The sequence below is a fragment of the Pleurodeles waltl genome, chromosome 8 (assembly GCF_031143425.1).
Source record: "Pleurodeles waltl isolate 20211129_DDA chromosome 8, aPleWal1.hap1.20221129, whole genome shotgun sequence".
Taxonomy (NCBI): domain Eukaryota; kingdom Metazoa; phylum Chordata; class Amphibia; order Caudata; family Salamandridae; genus Pleurodeles; species Pleurodeles waltl.
The window spans coordinates 1,413,427,381-1,413,449,469 of NC_090447.1; positions in this window are offsets into that span (position 1 = coordinate 1,413,427,381).

Genomic DNA, 22,089 nt, shown 5'->3' on the forward strand with positions numbered 1-22,089 from the left:
ACTTCACAGGTCTGACCTTTCCTCCTGCAGCTTTTGTTGTGGTTTCACTGGGAGATATGCAGTTAAAAAGCGGTTCGGTAGCTCTGTCTAGCTATTCAGCTTCCAGGCACCCTCTTCCCGAGCTCTGTATTTGACAGCTTGAGCATTTAATCTCCATTCATCTTCTCTTTTGATGGCGTGTGAGTATTATTGTTGTTTTTAGATTATATATCTTTAATATTTCCCCACTTTGCAGAGCTGCGAAGTGGCTCCAAGTCATGTGTGGCACTATCATCTAGTAATCCCGGGTTTTCGGACACTGTGCTGCCTGCTGGGAGCTCTAAATCCTTATTCTAGGAAAACTGAAACTACAGGTCACAATGTTAAAACTGATCTTTCTTAAAAAGAAACAAGTGGAACAGGAGCTGTTGAAATGGAAGAATCCCTTGCATGGTGATGGAGATGTGCTCCTGTGCTGAGTGCCCCAGCTGCAACGATGCCTGGATACCTGGTGCTGATTTTTGTTTTCCTGGACACATTTGTGGATTGCTACATTCCTGTGAGCTGGGTGGGACACACACTGGAGGAAGGAGATTCAGGCTCTTCAGTATACTTCAAAGGGTGCTATTTGATTCAGGCAGAGGTCACTGAAAAGGTGCCTAGGCACACCTCAGGAAGGAGATGGAACTGAGAAGAGAATCATAAAGATTAGGGTTGGGGCCGTGGAGTAACCTTTGGATGCATATATCACTGTTGCTGACATCCAGGTGTGAATATCTATTTACTTCCATGGCCTGTGTTGTGGGGGCTGTCAGATTTGGAATCCCTCCTGCTGTGGCAGACTGCTTTCTGGAGGAATGTCAGGGCAGAGGAGTGGGGACTTCAAAAGGAAGTAGACCCCCAACACAAATGTAAAAGACTCAGGCCCTCATTCCGACTTCGGCGGGCGGCGGGCACCGCCCGCCGGTCGGAAACCGCCGAAAGACCGCACCGCGGTCATAAGACCGCGGAGTCATTTTGACTTTCCCGCTGGGCCGGCGGGTGATCGCCAGAAGATCGCCCGCCGGCCCAGCGGGAAAGCCCCTGCAACGAGGAAGCTGGCTCCGAATAGAGCCGGCGGAGTTGCAGGGGTGCGACGGGTGCAGTGGCACCCGTCGTGATTTTCACTGTCTGCAAAGCAGACAGTGAAAATCTGTATGGGGCCCTGTTAGGGGGCCCCTGCACTGCCCATGCCAGCGGCATGGGCAGTGCAGGGGCCCCCAGGGGCCCCACGACACCCGTTCCCGCCATCCTGGTTCTGGCGGTGAAAACCACCAGAAACAGGCTGGCGGGAAGGGGGTCGGAATCCCCATGGCGGCGCTGCAAGCAGCGCCGCCATGGAGGATTCTCTGGGCCAGGGGAAAACCGTTGGGAAACCGCCGGTTCCCCTTTTCTGACCGCGGCTTTACCGCCGCGGTCAGAATAGCCCTGGAAGCACCGCCAGCCTGTTGGCGGTTCTTCCGCTGCCCTCCGCCCTGGCGGTCAGAGACAGCCAGGGTTGGAATGTGGGCCTCAGACTGTAAATCACATTTGGTGTCTGGAAATGGAGTAAAAGAAGGGGAGCTTGAGGCCTCCAAAATTGTCAACTATCAAGTAGCTAGTTGGTCCGTGCGAGGCGGAGAAGCTGTGCAAGACTTCTGCATGTGAACAGGGCAGGGGGCTAAGGCCTGCAGTCTCTCAGTCGGATGAGGGGACATCACCTATGTAAAACCAAGATCACCTGCACTTGGAGCACCAGTGCCTGCCTGCTTGATGAGACCAGTATGCCCCATGAGGAAGAGGAGAGAGCACTGGAGAGAGCAAGGTCAAGCGAGAAATCCTGGTGAGTGAGTGGATCCGTCAGCGAGATGTGAGGAGACCACCTCTGCACCAATTGGGTCATCATCCTGGGGCAGGTTCAAGTCAGTGACCCCATGTGTCACTTCCAATGCGATCAGGGCATAGCCCACGGGTGGAGTGAAGTTGGTGACCTGGTATGCCAGGTGAGGCACCTGTGAAGATTACTGCCATGCTGATCAGGCTTCAGCCAGCTGTGCTGAGTGAAGTTGAGACCCTGTGTACCAGACCGGGCTTTCATGAAGATGACTGCCATTCTACTTGGGCCATAGCCCAGTAAAGTTGGTGACCCCGTATGCCAAGGACCATTGCCAAGTTCAAGCCGTTGTGATGAGGAGAGGCTGCTGTGGTGACCTGGCAGGCCTAAGCCCTGCTTGAGGATCAGAACCAAAGCAACCTACTCCTCACCATTGCGAAGTGTCAGAGGAACTTACCGCCTCTCTGGAGGAAGCGCCATGGGTGCCTAACCACTGCCCCTGCAGAGCCGCAGGCACTAAAAACCAACCGTTTCACACTGAGACTCTGGTTGCACCATCCTTGCCGGGGCGGGTAAGGCTGATCGCAGAGCCAGAAAGCCCCGGGGAACTTGTTCTGCTACCTACCGCTTTGGGCGCTTCAACACTTTTTACTTTTATTAGAGTCAGAGTGGAAGTCCTGCAACTCATACTGCTTGTGAGACCTAAACTGAATGTCATCTATAAGAGGGAAGTGGGACCTAGGGACCTACCTATTGAACACTATAGTTCTAAACTCATGGGGATGTGTTTATTGTTTGTGTATGCAGTATTTCACATTGTGTTGTGTTTGTATTTAAATACCAGTTTTGTCAGAAAAGAAAGTATTTGAAGCAATCATTTATTGCAGTTATTGACCGTACTATGGGTTGTTAGACTGTGTTCACACCCTCTATCTACTTCCTCCCTAGGGAAAGCTGTGGACTGCAGGACCCACAGTAAGTCGGGCCCTAGGACATCACGAGAAAAAGGCCCCAACACCCACAGTTGGGCCCAGTAGATACTTTTTGCCCCATGGCCCTCTGAAAGGGGTTCTGACAGGAGCAACTGACAAAACAAATACACACTTTCTTAAAAAAGACCCTCCCAAGATCATGGCAGTAGTACCCATAGCAGCATCCTCTGATTCTTGAAACATCATGTTTATTGAACACCCCTCCATTTACTCCAATTGACACCCGGGCATAACAGACACAGGGTGCCATGCAAAACAACTTCTTCAGCCATAATGTAATACAGATACTTGCATTACTCCATCTTAGATCACCCAGCACTGAGCCACACCTAACTGACCAGCTTCTCAAACGCCCTAGATAAATAACTAAATAAATATACAAAACTGTGATGGCTAGAATGCTTGAATTAGTCTCAGGCACTGGTAATTACTCTGAGCTGTATCCCAATCCATCATTATTTTGCACACCATGCTACCTCAGTTTGAACCCAGCTATATGCAAATCAGTCTTGACCCTGCTCCAATACTAACAGTTCAGCCTGGACTGCCAAACCAGGTCCTTCCTGAACCGTAACACAAGCAATCCATGCCCGGTTATGCTCTAGTTATAGCCTCATGAGCCGGGTGCAGCTTAGCTCCAGTGACACAATCTGCACGGCACCCACACCTGGGCATACCCATGCCGCTTAGGGCGACACAGTATGTATAGAAACAGTGATAGATGGAATGCTTGTATTAATCTAAGCCACTGGTATTCACCTGTGCTGCATCCCAATCCATCGTTATTTTTCACACCATGCCATCTCAGTTTGGACCCAGCTGTGTGCAAATCAGTCTTGACCCTGCTCCAATAGGAACAGTCCAGCCAGAACTGCCAAGCCAGGTCTTCCTTGAATCGTAACACAAGTAACCCAGGACCGGTTTCACTCTAGTTATGGGCTCAGTTCCAGTGACACAGTGAGTATTGGACCCTATCTTAGCATACCCATCCCAATTAGGGCAACTCAATAAGTATACAAAACAGTGAGGGATGGAATGGTTGGATTAATCTCAGACACTGGTAATCACCCGGGCCGCATCCCAAATCATCATTCCTTTCCACACCATGCCATCTCAGTTTGGACCTAGCTATTTGCAAATCAGATTTGATCCTCTTCCAATAGGAACAGTCTACTTCGAACTGCCAAGCAGGGCCCTCCCTGAACCGGAACACAAACAACCCAGAACCGTTTTCACCATGGTTATGGGCTAATCAGCCAGGTACAGCTAGGCTCCTGTGACATAGTGTGCACAGAACCCACGTCTGGACAAAGATTGGGATGCAGCCCTGAGTGGTTGCCAGTACCTGAGATTCAACCATTCCATACATCACGTGGATGTTTTTGCATTTGATGCCCTAAGTCGGCCAGATATGCCCAGATGCCACTGGACCCAAGCTATACCTGGCTGAAGAGCCCTAACTAGGGCAGAATCGGTCCTAGGTTGCTTGTGTTCCGGTTGTGGGAGGACCTGGCCTGGTAATTCGGGCTGGACTGTTCCCATGAGGAGCAGGGTCAAGGCTAATTTGCATGTGGCTTGGTCCAAACTGAGGTAGCATGGGGACAAAGAATAATGGCTTGGGATGCACCCCGAGCAATTGCCCGTGGCTGAGGTTAATTCAAGCCTTCCATCAATCACCTTGTTGTTTTTCCACTAGATAAGGAACTGGCACAATCAAGACTCAATAACAGTCATGAGGTCTACTAATGCCACATAATGCAATAATTCACAAACTGTTGCCTGAGATAACATTTTGAGCCACCACTCTGCATTTGGTAGATCAATCAGTAATCAGTCTATGAAAATGATGCACCCACTCCAGGAAAAACTTGTTTGCTAAAATAAAGCAAAGACTAAGGAAGGAACAAAGGAAATTCTCCTCTCCACGATCCTCCTATATGTCAGCCATTGTCTAATGGTGAAGATGATCAAATACAATCAATTGACTCTTTGAAATTCGATATATGGCAACTTTTGTTTCTTTAATATACAAGCAACCTTAATTCAATGTTACCACATTGTTCAAGGGGGAGAGCAATAAAAGGGCCAATCAATAGTCAAATAAAACCTTAGTAACACTTGTTTTCTATAGGGCACGTACCCTGCTTCAGTTGCTGTATATGGGTCAGTGATTTTTTGTTTCTACAACAATATAGCACCTTTAATATCGGCTACGAAAATATTGTGAAGATAAGTATATCTCGTCAAGTACATATTTACCTTGCTTAGCACCAGATCTACATACCATGTGTAGAAAATGCCCTTTTTTGTGTGGTCACCCCCATTTTATTTTACGTTTTATTGCTGTTTTTTTGTATTCTGTGTGTAGGAAAGTCACTCTTTTTGGCATGGTTACCCCCACTTTTTGCCTGTTTATCAGTGTGTTTAGACTGTTTCACTGGGATCTTGCTAACCAGGACCCCAGTGATTGTGCTCTCTCCTCTAAATTTGGTTGCTTTGGACACTTTGCATCCCACAATTGGCATATTGGCGTACCTCTGTAAGTCCCTGGTATATGGTACTTAGGTACCCAGGGCATTGGTACACAAGGGGTCTCCCATGGGCTGGAGCGAGTATTATGACACCCACGGGAGCCCAGGCAAACTGTGTCTTGAAGCCTGCCATTGCAGCCTAAGTGAAAAGGTGCATGCACCCTTTCACTGCTGGTCACTGCACCAGGTCACTGTAAGTCACCCCTATGGTAGGCCCTCCTAGCCCAGAGGGCAGGTTGCAAGTTCCTGTGTGTGAGGACACCCCTCCATGAGCAGAGGTGCCCCTACAATCTCCAGTTCAAATGCACTGGACTTCATAAGTGCGGGGAAGCCTTTTTACCCGTGTACTGGCCACAGGTGGACCTGTGGTCCAGCTACATAATGGTAACTCTGAACCTAGGCATCTTTGGTATCAAACATGTCGGAAACATACCCATATTCCAATGCCAATATTGGTGGTATGATTCCATGCACTCTGGGGGCTCCCTAAAGGACCCCCCAGTATTGCTCCTACAAGCCTTTCAGGGTTGCAGGTGGCTCACGCTGCTTCAGCCCCTCAAACAGGTTTCTGCCCTCCTGATGCTTGACCAGCTCAAGCAGGGGAAGGCAGAACAAAAGATTACCTTAGGGAGAGAGAGAGGCAACACCCTCTCCCTTGGAAATAGGTGCTATATGGCTGGGGAGGGGTGTAGGAGGCTGGCCTGGCTTATAGTGGGTACCCTGTGGTACTTACACCCTGTGCCAGGTCCAGTTATCCCTTATTAGTAGAATAGAGGTGTTTCTAGCAGCTTAGGCTGATAGAAGGTAGCTATGGCAAATCAGCTTAGGCTGAACTAGGAGACATGCAAAGCTCCTACTATACCACTTATATCATATGATCAATATCATAAGAAAACACAAGAGTTACTAAAAATAAAGGTACTTTATTTTTATGACAATATGCCACAAGTATCTCAGTGAGTACCCTCAGTAAGAAGGTAATTAATATTTACACAAACCCAAAACAGGTAAGTAAGAGTCAGAAAAGTAATGCAAACAGTGTAGAATTACAATAGGTTGCAATAGGCAGACATAGGTCTGGGGGCAACACAAACCATATACTCCAAAAAGTGGAATGCAAATCACGAATGGACCCCCTATGGAGTCTGGACCACACCTATGGGAGCTTGTAGAGGGTCGCTGGTACCTACCCCAAGACCCTGAAAAGTAAGAGTAAAATACACCTTCTATCCCAAAAGGCCACAATAGTCGTGATAGGGGAATTCTGCAAGAACAACAAACACCAGCAAGGCACTGAAGACGGATTCCTGGACCTGAGGACCTGCAAGGCAAGGGGACCAAGTCCAAGAGTCATGATAGTGTCCATGGGGGGCAGGAGCCCAGAAAACCCCGGATGAAGGTACAAGGAAGCTGCCTCCGGATGGAAGAAGCTTGGAGTTCTGCAACAACAAAGAGGACTAGGAACTTTTCCTTTGGAAGGAAGATGTCCCACGTCGCGATGAAGGTTACAGAAGTGTTCCCACGCAGAAATACTGCAAACAAGCCTTGCTATCTGCAAGGGTCGCGGTAGAGGTTTTTGGGTGCTGCTGGGGACCAGGAGGGACCAGGATGTCGCCCCTTGGAGGAGAAGACAGAGGGGGTGCTCAGCAACTTAGAGAGCCCCCACAAAAGCAGGCAGCACCCGCAGAAGTACCCGAACAGGCACTTGGAAGATTTGTGAACCAGAGCTGGCTCAGAGTCACAAAGGAGGGTCCCACGACGCCGGAGGCCAACTCAGAGGGTTGAGCACTGCAGGACGGAGTGCTGGGGACTCAGGCTAGGCTGTGCATGAAGGAAATCCTGGAAGAGTGCACAGGAGCCGGAGCAGCTGCAAATCACACAGTACTCAGGTTTGCAGTCTAGCGTGGGGAGGCAAGGACTTACCTCCACCAAACTTGGACTGAAGGATCACTGGACTATGGGAGTCACTTGGATAGAGTTCCTGTGTTCCAGGGACCATGCTCGTCAGGATGAGAGGGGACCCAGAGGACCGGTGATGCAGTCTTTTGGTGCCTGCGTTAGCAGGGGGATGATTCCGTCGACCCACTGGAGATTTCTTCTTGGCTTCCAGAGCAGGGTGAAGGCAGGTGACCCCAAGAGCATGCACCACCAGGAAACAGTTGAGATAGCCGGCAGGATGAGGCGCTACAATGTTGCTGGTAGTCGTCTTGCTACTTTGTTGCGGTTTTGCAGGCGTCCTGGAGCAGTCAGCAGTCGATCCTTGGTAGAAGTTGAAGAGGGAGATGCAGAGGATCTCTGGTGAGCTCTTGCATTTGTTATCTGAAGAATACCCCAGAGGAGAGACCCTAAGTAGCCAGAAAAGGAGGTTTTGCTACTTAGAAAGTAGGATTGGCTATCAAGAAAGGTAAGAGCCTATCAGAGGGGGTCTCTGACGTCACCTGCTGGCACTGGCCACTCAGAGAAGTCCAGTGTACCCCCAACACCTCTGTTTCCATGATGGCAGAGGTCTGGGACACACTGGAGGAGCTCTGGGCACCTCCCCTGGGAGGTACTGGTCAAGGGAGTGGTCACTCCCCTTTCCTTTGTCCAGTTTCACGCCAGAGCAGGGCTGGGGGATCCCTGAACCAGTGTAGACTGTCTTATGCAGAGATGGGCACAATCTGTGCCCATCAAAGCATTTCCAGAGGCTGGGGAGGCTACCCCTCCCCAGCCCTTCACACCTATTTCCAAAGGGAGAGGGTGTAACACCCTCTCTCAGAGCAAGTCCTTTATTCTGCTTTCCTGGGCCGGGGCTGCCCAGTCCCCAGGAGGGCAGACTCCTGTCTGAGGGGTTGGCAGCAGCAGCAGCTGCAGTGGAATCCCCGGAAAGGCAGTTTGGCAGTACCCTGGTTGTGTGCTAGGGACCCGGGGATCATGGAATTGTCACCCCAATTCCAGAATGGTATTGGGGTGACAATTCCAAGATCTTAGACATGTTACATGGCCATGTTCGGAGTTACCTTTGTGACGCTATACATAGGTAGTGACCTATGCATAGTGCACACGTGTAATGGTGTCCCCACACTCACAAAGTCTGGGGAATTTGCCCTGAACAATGTGGGGGCACCTTGGCTAGTGCCAGGGTGCCCACACACTAAGTAACTTGGCACCCAACCTTCACCAAGTGAGGGTTAGACATATAGGTGACTTATAAGTTACTTATGTACAGTGAAAAATGGCTGTGAAATAACGTGGATGTTATTTCACTCAGGCTGCAGTGGCAGGCCTGTGTAAGAATTGCCTGAGCTCCCTATGGGTGGCAAAAGAACTGCTGCAGCCCATAGGGATCTCTTGGAACCCCAATACCCTGGGTACCTAAGCACCATATACAAGGGAATTATATGGGTGTACCAGTGTGCCAATCAGAATTGGTAAATTTAGTCACTGGCCTGCAGTGACAAATTTAGAAAGCAGAGAGAGCATAAACACTGAGGTTCTGGTTAGCAGAGCCTCAGTGATACAGTTAGGCACCACACAGGGAACACATATAGGCCACAAACCTATGAGCACTGGGGTCCTGGCTAGCAGGATCCCAGTGACACATAACAAACACACTGACAACATAGGGTTTTCACTATGAGCACTGGGCCCTGGCTAGAAGGATCCCAGTGAGACAGTGAAAACACCCTGACATATACTCACAAACAGGCCAAAAGTGGGGGTAACAAGGCAAGAAAGAGGCTACCTTCCTACAAGGGGTAGCCTCTCCATGCCACCTGCTTGCATTGAAGGGCACATTTGGCACCCTCCTTGCATAATCTGGTTTGCACCAATCCAGGGACCCCCGGTCCCTGCTCTGGCATGAAAGCACACAAAGGAAAGGGGAGTGACTCCTCCCCTGTCCATCACCACTCCTGGGGTGGGGCCAGAGCTCCTTCAGGGGGCCACTTGATTCTGTCATCTTGAAAGCAAGATGTGCACAGTCTCCTGGGAGCATCTCGTTTGTCAGGGCAGGTAACTGAGGTCAGTGATCCCCTCTGAAAGGTGGTCACCTCACAGAGTGACCAATCCTGCTTTTAGGGCTATTTGGGGGACTCCCTTGCTGGTGGGTCCCCAGATTCAGCATGAAAAACTCCACCAGGACTCCTCTGCATCACCTTCTTTTACTCCTGGCCATCAAAACTGCTGCTGGACTCTTCAGGAACCAAACAAGCCTTTGCTCCTTCCAGCATTTGCAACGTGTCCACAGGTGTTCATCCTCTGGGGTCGGCAAGACTTCAGCTGAACCAAAGAATTAAGATGGAATCTCCCATGGAGTGAAGGAGCCACTCCTCTGCATTCGCCAACTAAGGCACCAACGACCGGCTGCTGGGATCTTCTGGCTTGCAGCTCCAGGAAGAATCTCCAACAAGATGGTGGGCCTACCTGCTGTCCAACTTGGGAGACAGTAAGCCCTTGCGTTTCCCTGCAGGACAGTACCTCTGTGCACCTTGCTTGTTGACTCCTGCTTCAAGGGATCTCCAGGCTCCAAGTAGCACCGGCCTCCAGCACTTCATCCTTGCAAGGACAGTCTCTTCACTGCTGCTTCAGCAACGTGGGCTCCTCTCCAGGTGTGCTGTTTGGGCCTTACTGCAACTTACTGTTCCTGCTGCCAGTAAGTTGCTTGTGGGGGCTGCGACTGCTGTTGCTGGCTCTCCTGGCTGCTGAGGGTCAGCCCGAACTCCCCTCCATGGGTCGCATCCCCTGGACCTTGCTGGTCCTCCTCTTCTCTGCAAATCTTCCTTTGATCCAGCTTGCATTTGCCAAGGCTTGTTGGTGGTCCTCTGACCATCTGCGCCATGGCGACCGATGTAGGACATCACCTACATGACTCCAGGGACTTCTCAGCAGCTCCTGGGCTCCACAGCTGATCTTCATCTTCCCCCGTCGACCCGGATGTTCATCCACAGAAGGGTGAGTAGTGGCTCCTGCCCAGTCTCGACACTCCTGTGTGGACTGGACTCTGTTCCCTTCTTTTGAAGGTCCTCTTCTTCAGGAATCCACAGTTGGGTTCCACTGAACCTTTCCTGATCTTGCAATCTTCCTTTTCCAAGTCCCCTTGTTAGTCTTTGGGAAGACCAGGTAAATTACCTCTCCTCTCTGGCTCGCTGGGGGTCATCAAGGTATTCACCTTTGGGGTTCTTGAGTTCTCCCAGCTCCCTTCTAACTATTCCACATCCTTAGGTAGGGGACTTCACCACGCATTCCACTATTTTAGTATATGGTTTGGCCCCCCTATAGGGCCCTATCTATTTTCTGCTATTTCTAGCCAATGCTTGTTGTTTCTTTAAGCTAATTCCTAATAATTACTGTATACATATAGTGTGTACTTGCCTCCAGTTGGGGGACTGCCTATAAGTAATCTAGTTCAGTGCTACTGTAATAAAGTACCTTTATTTTCGTAACAGTGTTGATCCTTTCATGTGTGATAAGCTGCTGTGTGACTGCTGTGGTATTGCAAGTGCTTTACACTCCTCATAGATATGTCTTGGCTGCTCACCACAGCTATCACTAGAGAGTCCTGGCTTCCTAGACACTGTCTTCATTCACAAATAGGGGTTGCCCGAACCTGATATAAGGTGCAAACACCATGGGTGTCCACCACACACCAGGCCAGCTTCCTACACTGTGCACTGGGACTGCGCTAACCAGACCTCGGTGCATGTGCTCTGACCCCTAAATAGTGTAAAATGTTTCTCTAATCCTAATTGACATATTCAGAATACCTATATGCCCCTGGTTTATGGTACAAAGTGTATCCAGGGCCTTTAGGTTAAAGTCACTAGTGGAGTACAGAACATATTGTGCCACCACTGGAGTGGCAGTATAAAACATGACTGCAGGTCAGCTCCTGTAGTACGTACACTTTTAAAACTGCAAAGTCACCCTGTCAAAATGCCCTCTTTTTACAGGCCTAAACTCTCCTTTTAAATATTAATAAGATTTGTACTAAGGGCCTGATTTAAGAAAAGTGGTGCCGCATCCAATGCCCCTTAGTGCCCCCCTAACGCCACCATGTGTGCGGCGTATTTAAGATTTAGCACACCATGGCGGTAGTTAGGGAACTAGAGTCAACAGTTTTGACGCTAGTTTGGTGCTTTGCAGGATTAGCGTAAAAAATGTGGGTTTGTAAATATTGTGCGGTGTTTTTGCCATTATATCGCCATAATAGTGTCAAAAAAGATGCTAATGTGGTGACATATGGTGCTAGGCCCTCTTAAATCTTGGCCTAAATATTTTACAAAAGCTACACTATCACAGGCAGATGTAGCCAACACTTGGGGCAGCCCCCTTGCTTTGTCCCCATAACTAGTCAGGCACCAATCCTAATGGGAGAGGTACTACCCTCAGAACTAGTTTTGAGTGACCAGGTAGCTGCTCATTTCCCTAGCCATAATTTTAGGGTGGGCGCAGAGGAGAGGTTGCTTATTTCCCTGGTCACACCTCTAGTGGAGACAAAGAAGCTTTACACAGAGGAAAAAAGGTTCTACCATGCTGGATTTAGATACAGAGGGGCACTATGGGATCATTTACAGTAAGACAAACAGTAAGTGCTGCAAAAGTAAGTAGGGTTACACCTAGGAACATTTTCTCTATTGGTTAGAGAGTGGCCAGGAGTGACCCACCCACAGGCTTGTGTCATGCATAAATGTGGCAACCCTGAGCAACCTGTTCAGAACGCTACTGGACCTGTGGAATAGAGAAGAAGGACTGCGCCTACTGTGGAGACCGGTGAGGAGAACCCATAGTTGCTGGACCTCCTCCCACTTGTGTCCAGAACAAAAAAGTGGACTCCAAGGGTCAGTTGGCAGACCTACTGTAATGCTACAGGGATACAAAAGCTGCAAGAAGCCCACATTCTTGAAAGTGCCCTGCTGGCCAATTTTAATTGGACCCACACTGAGCCCTGCTGGTGGCTTCTCTTGGAGTGAGTTATGTACCTCAGGTGTTGTTCCTGATGTCCTGAAACCATTGACTGGTGCCAAAGTGTACTCCTCCTGCCTAACCCTAAAACCTGGGACTTAAAAACTCTTCGCTGAATTTCTGCCCAGAGAACTGTTGTGGGTCGGGGACCAACCTGACAGACGATCAGTAAAGGGTGCATCACCAGTGGGCCTGACTTCACTGTAGCTCCCACTGCAATATTTTTTGCAGTAGCAAATCCGATTCAGCAGGCCCAATGCCGACCAGCATCCGATGATGTTGAACCATCTTCAGCTACAGCCTGCAGCCTTGCTCTGCTGAGGAAATCTGTCTTCCAGAAAAGAGTTTAAGTCCAAAGGTAGAAATCTTCAGCGGGTCCAATGCCGAGCAGCATCTGATCAACATATGCATCTTCCTGGGCGTAACCTCTGTACCTTTTGTGCTTGGAGCTTTGCCCACCTTTATCAACAACTTCACCACTACCTTGTCCTACGCCAGCTCCTCATCAACAAGCCAGTCTTTAGATCCAACCTGCAGCTTTGCCCTGCGGAACACTTTACCTTCTTGAAAATGTTCTTAGTCCGAAGGTGACTCTTTGACCAATACCAACCTGTTCCTCGAATCTATTGACCTCAAACCTTACCCTTGTGCTGATCTAGCATGGCCAGTTGGTGCTTTGTGCTTTCTGGCACTGTTTGTATTTAAAACTTTAGACATTCATATCTTCCCTTCCCCTTATTGGATTTTTGTCATTTTGCTGTCATTACACTCACATTTATAAAGGACATGAAATATTCAGTGGGGTTTCCCAGGGCTAGCAGATCAAGAGAGCCAGGAAAGCCAATAAAGTATTCTATATAGCCAGGTCTTAAGAAATTTCTGAAATAATGCATATACATTGCATAGGCTTAGCTCTAAATGGCAGATTATTCCATAGTTTTGGCCCAGGCCAGAAGATCGACCTCCTTTCCTTACTCTTTTGAGTCTGGTAATGATAGTCTGGTTGAAGTTACCAGATCGAAGTTCCCACACAGCAATATAAGGACATATAAGAAAGCTTATGTACAGAGAGCCAGCCTGATGCATGGCTTCCTGCACGTAACACAGTGCCACATATTTGATGCATTGTGACATAGGGAGCCAGTGGAAGAGGCATAGTTGTTGGGAGTGAGTCATTGCATATTTCATTAAATATATTACATTTTTAAAAGAGCAATGTTACTTTTATTTTACATTACTATAATATTAATTTTAGTTACATATATATTCTACCAAATAATGTAGAATTTATGATAATGGGTATTTTCGGACCCAATTCAAGTAAGAGCACCCCCTGCCCTGTACAATAATGTATCATGGAGGCCAATACCTAAAGTCCAGCTGGCTATGTATACCTTCCAGTGAGATTGTTTATTCCCACCGATTACTCTTGCAAATCGCATCCCACCGAAACAGCACCCCCTACCGGGTACCCAGGACTACCTGCACGGAAAAACACAGCTGATTTACCCCAGCTGAAGTAGCATAGCAAGGATGGCATGTGCACTGGTAGAAATAAAGAAAATGGCCTTTATGGCTGCTGTTAGGGTAATAAAGTACAGCATTGCTAAAGTTCAATGGGCCCTAGACTCTGGGCCCTGGTACCACTGCACCTGAAGCACCAATGGTAGTGATGAAGCAGAAAAAGAAAGGCTAACAAACATTCATATATCATGTATAAACGAGCTTGATTAATCATGAAGAATTGACAATGTAGTAATCCGTCATAATTGCAGATGTATTTTATGATATTTTCGTTAAAACTGTTATATGCTTAGCTTAAATTTAGCAGAGGCTTTGGCCTAGTCGCCTGGTCTCAAATTTAACTGCGTGGTTTTCACTTGTATTAACAAAATGTGTTTAAACTTTAAGGCTGTATTTTTCCAGTAGAATGACTAATACACTTATCTCCAGGTTTCGTGCTAGGCAAGTTTCATCCCCTTTGAAGCAAGGTCAGTTTCTGCAGGTGCAGACAATAAAGACACTGATACAGAAATAATTGGCAAACTTTGTTGCTACTTGTGTTCTAAAGCTCCAAGGACACCTTATGCATAAATGAGTACTAAGAGAAAGACACTATTCATTGGTCAAAATGAATGAACCCTCCAATGGAAGACCCTGAAGGATTTGGAATGTTTTCTTACTTAAACCCACCGGACCAAGAGAAGTCAGCCATTTTCTTGATGCCATTTTGAAGCCAAATTCAAGATGCCATTTTAAATGACACTTTGATGCTTTTTCTCTATCCCAGAAAGAGAGAGAGACTTTAAAGAATTCTCACCCTAGAGACTTTAACTTTAACTCTGCCCCGTCTTGCCCATGCAATAGCTTTTGTTCCCCCATTTCTCCTTGCTGCCGCAAGGAAATTTGCCTTAAACTTTGTCCCCTTGAAATCCGCCCCATGCTGATCGAACCGGTACCTGAAGGACGAAGACATACCTTGAGTGCTGATTGTATTTGGTAATTATGAAAGGATAAATGTATTATTCATTGTATTTTCCTTCTTAGGTACCAACTGCTTATTTTGACAGAGTCTAAGCTAGAAGTTTTTCTAAATTTATGTTGATTAAATTCTTTTGCATGAAGCCCCACATGCCAATGCTAATCAGAGGATAGTTGAGGTATTCACTTGATGCACCATGCTGTATTGAAATCTTGTTATGCTGACCAATGTATGCAATTAGTCAAATTCAGTTACTCATATTAGTGATTTGCATTGCTATAACCGAGTGCATTATAATCAAATCTTGCGTAGATTGCGTTTCTTCCGTCGCTATGTACAGCTAGTAATGTTCGTATATGTATACCATTTGATTTTGAGACTTACTTATATTGTGCTAGCTTTGTTAAAATAGGGAAATAAACTCATTAACCTTTAATAAACAGGTGTGGTTATTCATGACTGAAAGGTCATGGTGTGTCTAATTACTGATTTTCGGTTCAACTAATTTGTTGTTTGATTACTAATTGAGTACTCGTCAGTGATTATAAATGGTTATTGATTATTAATTTGAGGGATCCAACAATTCTTTGGATGAGGAGAACCCAACTCGGTTCAAAGGTTCACCGACCTCCGGCGTGTCCAGGTATAAGTAATTTATAAAGACTGGACGCGCTATCAGTACATGGTAGCCGAGTTTGATGGTTTCGCCCTTTGGGACCCCATCCGAACAATAGACGGATTCAAGTTAGAATTTTCTTTGATAAAACAAGTTGGAGAGATGATGATGCCCTAAATCCCCAATGACTTTCCCGGAATCTCTGAGCTTGCGAATGGAGGAAATGGAGGTGTGAGAATGTTTTCGGTGTTTCTAGTGACGGTATGAGTGAAGTTAGGGTTTCGCGCTTGCATAGCTTATGCCGCAGATGAATTGTGAAGTTTGTGAGGTTTTTAGGGGGTTACGAACTCCAATCAAAATTTTAGAGGAGTGATACTCCAAAGTGTGAGAGTAGGGAAGTCGTCGAACTTCATATGTGTGTAGCGCTTTGTGCAGGAAAAATTGTCCACGTGGTTGTTGATGCTGAGACGGGCCCTGCGAGGTCAAGAGACTCCGGAGTATGTTGAAAAGTGTATGAGACACTTGATTGATGTTGTAATTTGTTCTGTTTATTAGGTTGATCCGGCGTGGTCAATAAGTCTGTACGAATGTTGAAGAATAAAAGAAAATTTTCGACTTTGAGATTTGACGAATTCTAAGGCACGCTTGAATAGTTCATTGATCAGTTGAGAGTAAAAGTTTGCAGGTCAAATTTTGCTTGCGAAAGTGGGAAACCGAGAAAGATGGAATAACTGCTGAGGCTAGTGAAACATCCCTAAGGTTTCTGAAGCAATTGTATTACCTTTCTGTAGTAAACCAACAGATTTGTTTTCTTCTTTTTGGTTAGTGCTCGCGATATATTGCGGACATTAGTTTTGAATGAAGCTGAATGAAAGAGGACAAGCCGCGGGACTTTGTCAGCTGCAGTGTGTGAGTGTGACGTCACTAGGAGCCGCGCTGGGATAGGTTGGTTGGTGAGAAGGGTCGCGCACGGATTGGATGCAGTCCGTGAAGCGCAGTTGGTGGAGAAAGGCAAGCGAAGAGTATTCCGGGAATTAAAGTCACTTATTGATTACGTTTGAGAAAAATAAAAGACGGAAAGATGACATTTTTCAAAGCACTTAAGAGTGCCTTGAGGGGAGATGTATATATTAAAGCAAATGTAGGAGAAGAAACACCGCCTGAGGGTACGCCAGCTTATATCGTAATTGAAGAAAAGGGTGTCGCACCATGTCTTTGGTTAAAACAATGGTGTAAATTAACAGAAAAACATGGAAGTGTAGCGTTCCCTATTCATGGGTCGTTTAATCTAAGAGTTTTGGAGAATTTGAGATTTGCGCTATACGACATGAAAATACCTCCAAGACCAGCACAGTTTGAAGCATTAGCAATTTGGGAACAAATGGCTAGAAGGCAATTACAAAAGAAATTTGAGACAAGAGTGAGAAAAGTAGAAAAGACACTAGCGGATGCTAGATGGGATAGTACTCAAAAGGTTTGGAGATCAGACATATTGCAGGGAATTAAATTGTTTCCAGCAATTACTGATGAAGAAGAGATGGAAGGAAGGAAAGCGACTCATAAAACAAACAGGAGTCAGTCCGGAGATAGAGAAAACAAGAGAAACTCGAAAAGGTCAGACGAATCAGATGATGAGGGGTTCATTCTGCAATTGCTAAATGACCGTCCACCACCATATGTGACCAACGAAAATGGCCCAAGCACTAGTACTGCCCCTCCAGAACCAATACAGGGTACTGTAACCCCGAATTTGAGAATATTGCAGAGGCAAAGTAGTCCCATTATGCCTTTTACACCAGAAATACCACAAGTTCAGAGAATATATCCTGACATGACTAAACTAATACCTGTTAATGATTATCAGCCGCAGGACCAAAGACGCTATTATGATGAGCACAATTTGAAAATGACTTCTAATTCAATGGTGCAGGGAGGACAGAATAACCAAAGACCGACATTGATTTAAACCGAACCAACACAAATTTTGATGTCTCAAAAGCAGATGCAAGACATGCCGAAGTATATTCAAAGTGCAGAAACACAGTTAGACATGCCAGCAATGATGAACCATAATGTGGGAATTAACGTGCCACAGAATTTGGGTAACAGACAGAATCCGGACGCAATATCTTTGCCTATCACTGTAGGTCCGCCAGTACCATTATATATACAGGCAAAGCCAAATGTATGCGATCAAGGTGTAATGACGCAGAATGAGACAGGAAGGAGATACATAGAAAATGCTCAAGAAACGACTCCCGTGGGAACACTGTCAAATAGATCCGGGTCTTTGTTGAAATTTAGTCCAATTCCACTTTGTGCTTCGTAAACGGTGGTAAGGTCAAGTCCACCACTGATAGTACCGTTGACTTCAAAAACAGAAATGTTACAGAAACCATCGGTAGCAGTAGACGTAAATGCCACATTAATGGGACTAAACGCACAACAGTTGCCACAATGGTTGACCAGCCTGAACTCCCCACAGAGTACACCCAGCGGGAAAGGAGAAGAATATTTGAATAAAATAAGATTGGGCATGGAAGCAGATGAACTAGTAGAGGGAACGATGGGTCTGAACACGTTAGAATCATACACAGAAGAAGAGCTAAGGTACATTTGCCCTAAAATTACAAGAGAAGTGAGCAGCATACATAAAAGGTTACAAGAAATTGCAGACAGACACAAAATAGACATAAGTAAAACCAAACACTTGAGCAGAAGTTACAGGTTAGACTTTGAGAAAAAAGATTTTGAACACATGAGGTCTGCAGGAATGAAAACACACCTTAAAGAGATACTGCAAAGCGCGTAGGTTTGGAGATGTTTAGACAAGTGGGAGAGTAGGTGGGTTAAGAAAAAGGATAAGAAGAAAGAAAGTACTCCAGATCGGAATGAGAAAGTACAACAGAATGATGATCTTATAACGATGTTACCAATGAGAGAAACAGCAGGGGGAAAACTTGTCCATGTACCATGGCACAGGTGTGACATTCAATCTTTTACGGATGATTTCCCTAAATTGAGAGAGAAACCGATCGAATGGTATCAACAGACAGACAGGTTTGTGAAACTTGCATAATGTCTTTGGGAAGACCTGAATACTTTATTCGAAATTGTAGTTCCGGCAGATTTGTGGGAGGATTGTAAAAGGACTGTAGGTTGGCCAACAAGTGAACCAGAAAGAGATAGGGACACAGGTGCACCATCGCCTACGGTAATGAGTTTATACCATAAGGTGATTGAGCATTTGAAAACAAAAGTTGCGTAGAAAAATGTAGATTGGCAGAGAATTGACAGGACAGCACAAGAAGTTAAGGAGTCGATACATGCATACTATGAGAGATTGTTGAAAGCATTACAAAATTACAGTGGCACGGAAACGATTGAGGCAAAGGACATGCTCCATTTTGTGTTCAGATTTGTGGAAGGATTGAGACTCGAAATCAGCCAGATGATTAAAATGCATTTGATTTGTTGGCAGTCAAAATCGATCGATGAAGTGTTGAATTATGCAAAATACTGCAGTGATGAGATTGAGACAAAGCAGAAAAGGTTGAAAGAGAAAGTGATGGTGATGCAGATTAGAGCAGCTCAGTCAGGTTTCCAAGGTTTCCAACAACAGCTGCTGCAGCAGCAACAGCAGGGAAAAGCTATGTTTCAGCCACAGATGAGAGGCAGAGGCCGAGGAGGTTTTGTAAATAATGGCCCTGATTTAAATAATGTTGTGATTCCCAATGGTATACAGGCAATGAAGAAAGTGATGCCATGTCACACATGCGGAATCATCGGACATTGGAAACGGGAGTGCCCAATGTTGGTGCAGGATGGTGTAGGTCAGCAAAACAATGATGTCAATATTTTTCAGAATGTGAGAGGACCAAAATTGAGAGGTCCAAACCCAAATTTCCAAAATAATGGAAATCAGATGCATGGTCTACAACCTATACAACAACAGCAGGTGCAAATGCCCCGTGTACAAATGGCACAGTTACAGCCAATGCAGCAGCAGTTTTCTATGGTACCTAATCAGCAAATGCAAGTACCCTTAGCACCAATGAATCAGCAACAAGTAATGCTTCCTCAACAGGTCACAGGTCAAGGAATGAATCAAAGTGATACAGTACACCAATTCCCATTACACAGTGAGAATGGAATAAACAATGTATGGGAGAGTGAAAGTTCAGATGAGGAGGGAAATTGTATGCTTGCAGCATCTTTGGAAGTTGATCAAAAGGGACCATATGTGGAAGGAAGAGTTATGGGTCACAGCGTTTCATTTTTGGTTGACACAGGAGCTACACGCTCTACAGTTAGAAGCATCGAAGTACCAAACTTGCCACTTTCAGGGAGAACAGTTCAAGTAGTAGGAGTAGCAAATAGGTATCTGACAAACCCAATTACAGATTCAGTACAAGTCAAAATTGGTAACTTTCAAGGGTTGCATAAATTTGTGGTGTGTGACTCAAGTCCGATATCCCTGTTAGGGAGAGATTTATTATGCAAATTAGGATGCTCGATTATGTGCTCAAATAATGGAATTAAAATTCAGACAAACAGTGATGAGGAAGAAGAGGACAGTTTAGAAGAGGAAGAAATTGAAACTGTCGATGAAGAGTATCCCCTGATTACTCTTTATCCTATGCTCACTGAAGCAGATATTCCAGCTGATTTAAAGAAACAGTTGGAAAGGAAGTGTGGGATATGACAGGAAAAGAAGAAGGATTGGTCAAAGGAGCAGAACTAGTGAAAGTGATTGTAAAACCTAATGTACATTTTCCTCAGACTCCGCAATACCATATGTCACAAAACACTCTCATGAAAGTCGCCCAACTCATTGATGAGTTTGTGAAACAGGGAGTACTGAAAGAAGTACTAAGTAGTCCATGTAATTCACCAATCATGGGACTAACAAAACCGAGTGGAAAAGTCCGAATTGTTCAAGATTTGAGAAAAATAAATGACATAATAGTCAAATTTTGTCCCGTAGTACCAAATCAAGCTGTAATAATGTTTCAAATTCCCTGTGATGCAGAGTGGTTCTCAGTCATCGACTTGTCACAAGCATTCTTTTCTGTGCCTCTTCATGAGGACAGCCAATTTCTCTTTTGCTTCAAATTCCTGGACAGGGTTTACAGTTGGTGTCGAATTCCTCAAGGGTTTTCGGAGTCACCATCAATTTTCAATCAGATTCTAAAGAAAGATTTGGAAGCATTGGAATTACCTTTTGAATCAACCTTAGTACAGTATATTGACGATTTACTGATCGCATCCAAAACAGAAAATGACTGTACGGTTGACACTATTGCCCTACTGAACCATTTGGGAAGGAATGGACACAAGGTGTCTCCTTCAAAATTACAATTCTGCCAGAAGAGAGTGAAATATTTGGGTCACCAAATAGAAAAAGGGTCGAGAAGAATAATGAAAGAAAGAATAACGAGTGTGCTTCAATTGAGTCCACCCAAAACGAGAAAAGAGGTGAGAAAGTTTTTGGGAATGGTGAGCTACTGTCGCCAATGGATTCCCAATTTCTCAACTCTAGCCAAACCTTTACTGAAACTGACCCAGAAAGATGCACTGTATGAAATAGTGTTGAAAAGAGATTAAATGGATGCCTTTATTGAATTAAAGGAATGCATGTGCAGAGCTCCAGCTTTAGGTATGCCTGATTACACAAAGCTGTTTACATTGTTTTGTCATGAACGTGATGCATGTTCCTTGTCTGTCTTGACTCAAGCCCATGGTGGCGTAAACAGACCACTAGCATATTTTTCAGCTACTTTAGATCCAGTCGCTGCAGCCTTACCAGGATGCTTGCGTGCTGTAGCAGCAGTTGGTATAAGCTTAAATCAGAGTGAGGGAATAGTAATGGGACATCCCTTAACAGTTATGGTCCCTCACTCAGTCGAAATACTTTTGACACGCTCCCGAACACAGCACATGACTGGTGCTAGACTTACAAGGTATGAGACAATAATTTTGGGATCACCAAATGTGCAGCTGAAAAGGTGCACTACGTTGACTCGGGCAACCTTGTTTTCCAGTGAAAATGTTGAAATTGAAAACGCCGAAGACATTGAGCACGACTGTCTTCAGGTGACTGAATTCTGCACTAAACTAAGACCTAATATCAAAGATACTCGATTGGAAGAAAATTATCAAATTATTTTTGTTCATGGTTCATGTTTGAGAGATGCACTAGGAATATTGAAGGCAGGATATGCTGTATGCACAATAACTAGTGTTCTAGAAGCCTCTTGGCTTCAGGGAGTTTACTCAGCACAAGTAGCGGAACTAGTAGCTCTTACTAGAGCTTGCCAACTTTCTGCATTAATGAAAGTCACCATTTACACTGACAGTCAGTACGGATTTGAAATAGTGCATGATTTTGGACAATTGTGGTCACAAAGAGGCTTTATGACCTCTTTACCAGTGAAAAATGGTGAAAGAATAAGAGAATTGTTACATGCTATCCAGTTACCAGGAGAAGTAGCAGTGGTAAAATGCAGTGCACACTCGAAATCACAAGACTTCGTTTCTTTGGGAAATGGATATGCAGATCAAGTCGCAAGGTTTTGCGCATTGAACTGTATATTGCTCAGAGACGAATGGAATTTGATAGATGAGCCAGAACTTGAACCAAGTGAAGCCTTCGCTCTAAAGGTTGTGGATACAATAGAAGAATTGAAATTCCT